At 34.4% G+C, this 3853-nt stretch overlaps 2 long non-coding RNA genes across 3 annotated transcripts; both read right to left on the reverse strand.

The window, feature by feature from the left end:
* Positions 1-2838, reverse strand: LOC115880708. Of its 2 annotated transcripts, none has more exons than XR_004049929.1 (9): positions 2490-2838; positions 2324-2434; positions 1975-2227; positions 1677-1916; positions 1356-1622; positions 1091-1307; positions 490-1029; positions 324-434; positions 1-227 (listed from the first exon to the last, which is right to left on the reverse strand). It is a non-coding gene; the product is annotated as an uncharacterized LOC115880708 (long non-coding RNA). The 2 variants fall into 2 exon arrangements; XR_004049930.1 differs by having other exon boundaries at positions 7-227; positions 490-801; positions 2490-2836.
* A 243-nt stretch (positions 2839-3081) lies between these two features.
* Positions 3082-3729, reverse strand: LOC115880709. The gene is made up of 3 exons (XR_004049931.1): positions 3624-3729; positions 3350-3566; positions 3082-3301 (listed from the first exon to the last, which is right to left on the reverse strand). It is a non-coding gene; the product is annotated as an uncharacterized LOC115880709 (long non-coding RNA).
* Positions 3730-3853: the final 124 nt, after the last annotated feature.

A 3853-nucleotide genomic window follows, 5' to 3' on the forward strand; every position in this document is an offset into this window, starting at 1 on the left:
AATAATTGTCACATTACCCATAAAACGTCTTGTGCATCAACTAATTTTTCATAGAATAGCATTTGTAGACGCCACTACTGGAATAATATTTTTTTATCACACCCTGGACTATCACATGACATCTAAACTTAACACCGTGTATATTGAACTGATTGGCTTTTTCTAATGCTTCTTCAAAGAATCCAAGTGCATCATTGCCATCAAGAGCAACACGGAAAGGGTTTTCTCTAAAATAATTAAGATATTTTTAAATATTTTTTTTTTGGCAACTGTACTTTGGGGAGAATAACAAGCAAGAGTAAATTCAACACAGCCTGTCATACCTGCTAGAATTACACGAAATCACACAATTCATTAACATCTTCTATCGGACAACAGCGAGGTCGTGTTTCTTGGCATTCCGCTATCCTGACATGGATATATTGTGCCGCTACCTAATTTAAAACAGCATTTACTTGTAATTAAAGTCATAGTTTATGAATAAAATACCTGTACTTTAGACACACGGATATCTGTGTGCCTGAACTGAAATTGATTTAAATGGGATAAATCGATGATATCCATGTCGATCAGCTTGAAACACATCATTGCCAGGTATTTGAGCAGCTCGCAAACGCAAGGACCCCTGTAAATGCTCTGAAAATGGACAGGATGAAGTAGAGAAAATCCGGAGATGGTTCGCATTCTAGAGGGTCCCAGACGTTCTAAAACCTTTTCCAAGTGCTGATCAATCGTTTCTGATAAAATTCCTTCGGCTTTTTCACAAAATCTTTGAATTTTTCTGGATATTCCTGACTTTTTCTGAAAAAAAAAGCGCCAAATCTAATTAATCACAATCACATTTTTATTTTTGAAAATAAATGGCTGAGGAACGAGGTTTAGATTCCGCGTAAATGACAGACCGGATAATCCTCGTAGTTTTCATTTAGATGGCCTTAAGTTACGAGGGCTATCCGGCTTACGCTGCTAGGGATCATCCGACCGAGTGTTTACACGGGATCCAAACCGCGGTCCTCAGCCTTTTGTTTTCTAAAATAAAAAAATGTAATTAAGTATAAAAACAAAGGTATAAATATAAATAAATTATTACTCATTAAGTGAAGAACAAAGTGCTGAGATTGTCAGAATCCATCTAAATTCTCTTTATTCAAAGATCTGGCGAAAATATCTGGGAAGATAGAACGGAAAAAGGATTTAACTTGTTACTTGGGCATTTTCTATGTAGTTTTCCTAGAATAAACAAAGCCACGAGTGCAGTACACATCCTCTGGCATTTATTCCTATCTTCGACTGATCCTGATGTGTGCCTGAATGAAAGATATTCTATATTTGAAAAATTAGTTAATCTAACTTACCATTTCTCTAAAAGCTGATTCTAAAATGCCAATATATGGGACAGGTTCCCAATTTATTCCATTAAAATTTACCCATAAAAAATCAAGAGTACATCCAACACAGTCTCAAACTTTTTTCTACTTAAAGGTTTTTTATTTCTAATTAATGCTGCTCTAAAAAGTTGTCTTGAATTCCCCTATCTGTCTTCATTCCACTTCGAGGTTTTGCCAGTGTTTGTACCAACTCAACAAGTAAACTATCATCACCAAATCTTCTTGTTACACCATCTATTAAATAAAATAGACTAATTTCTACCAAAGATCTTAAAAAAATATATTTACCTTCTTTCCTTGCCCAGTAATCGCAGATATATTCAGATAATCTTACTGCATACGCTCATCCGTAAACATCTCAGTCTTTCCTAAATCTCCAGATTTCGGTAGCGCCAGATATTCTCTTCAAATATATTCTTTTCACACGTATCGCACATGCATTTGCTACATACAATTTTCCTAGAATAAACAAAGCCACGAGGGCAGTACACAACATCCTCTGGCATTTATTCCTATCTTCAGCTGATCCTGATAATAAAAATGAAGGAGATACTATATATTTAAAAAATTAGTTAATCTAACATACCATTTCTCTAAACGCTGATTCTGAAGTGCCAATAATTGTCACATTACCCATAAAACGTCTTGTGCATCAACTAATTTTTCATAGAATAGCATTTGTAGACGCCACTACTGGAATAATATTTTTTTATCACACCCTGGACTATCACATGACATCTAAATTTAACTGTATATTCAACTGATTGGCTTTTTCTAATGCTTCTTCAAAGAATCCAAGTGCATCATTGCCATCAAGAGCAACACGGAAAGGGTTTTCTCTAAAATAATTAAGATATTTTTAAATATTTTTTTTTTGGCCACTGTACTTTGGGGAGAATAACAAGCAAGAGTAAATTCAACACAGCCTGTCATACCTGCTAGAATTACACGAAATCACACAATTCGTTAACATCTTCTATCGGACAACAGCGAGGTCATGTTTCTTGGCATTCCGCTATCCTGACATGGATATATTGTGCCGCTACCTAATTTAAAACAGCATTTACTTGTAATTAAAGTCATAGTTTATGAATAAAATACCTGTACTTTAGACACACGGATATCTGTGTGCCTGAACTGAAATTGATTTAAATGGGATAAATCAATGATATCCATGTCGATCAGCTTGAAACACATCATTGCCAGGTATTTGAGCAGCTCGCAAACGCAAGGACCCCTGTAAATGCTCTGAAAATGAACAGGATGAAGTAGAGAAAATCCGGAGATGGTTCGCATTCTAGAGGGTCCCTGACGTTCTAAAACCTTTTCCAAGTGCTGATCAATCGTTTCTGATAAAATTCCTTCGGTTTTTTCAAAATATCTTTGAATTCTTCCGGATATTTCTGACTTTTTTCTGAAAAAAATGCGCCAAATCTAATCACACTTTTATTTTTGAAAATAAATGGCTGAGGAACGAGGTTTGGATTCCGCGTAAATGACAGACCGGATAATCCTCGTAGTTTTCATTTAGATGGCCTTAAGTTACGAGGGCTATCCGGCTTATGCTGCTAGGGATCATCTGACCGAGTGTTTACACGGGATTCAAACCGCGGTCCTCAGCCTTTTGTTTTCCAAGATAAAAAAAATGTAATTAAATATAAAAACAAAGGTATAAATATAAATAAATTATTACTCATTAAGTGAAGAACAAAGTGCTGATATTATCAGAATCCATCTAAATTCTCTTTATTCAAAGATCTGGCGAAAATATCTGGGAAGATAGAACGGAAAAAGGATTTAACTTGTTACTTGGGCATTTTCTATGCAGTTTTCCTAGAATAAACAAAGCCACGAGTGCAGTACACAACATCCTCTGGCATTTATTCCTATCTTCGACTGATCCTGATGAGTGCCTCAATGAAAGATATTCTATATTTGAAAAATTAGTTAATCTAACTTACCATTTCTCTAAAAGCTGATTCTAAAATGCCAATATTTGGGACAGGTTCCCAATTTATTCCATTAAAATCTACCCATAAAAAAATCAAGAGTACATCCAACGCAGGTCGTCATACCTGGTAGAATTACACGGAATCATATAATTAATATCTTCTATTAGACAACAGCGAGGCCGTGTTTCTTGTTATCCCGGCATTGATTAATATAGTTTGCCGCTACCTAATTTAAAACAGCACTTACTTGAAGTTAAGAAGGCATATGGCATACAAACATTACCTTACTTTTTAAGAAATCTACAAAAATTTTTGTAGACAATTTTTTTTCATTAATACGCAAAAAATGCTCTAAAAATCAAATATATATCATTTGTATATAAAAATTTTATAACATATCTAAAAATGCTTTCAATTATAATTTGTTTTTACTGGAAACTGGCTAAATGGCCCACATAAGTTCAAGCCATTTAAAAATAAAGAAGAAGAAAATATATGTCAAATCTGTGGTTC

Source organism: Sitophilus oryzae, unplaced genomic scaffold (genome assembly GCF_002938485.1).
Source record: "Sitophilus oryzae breed Bouriz unplaced genomic scaffold, Soryzae_2.0 scaffold_1646_pilon_pilon, whole genome shotgun sequence".
NCBI lineage: Eukaryota > Metazoa > Arthropoda > Insecta > Coleoptera > Curculionidae > Sitophilus > Sitophilus oryzae.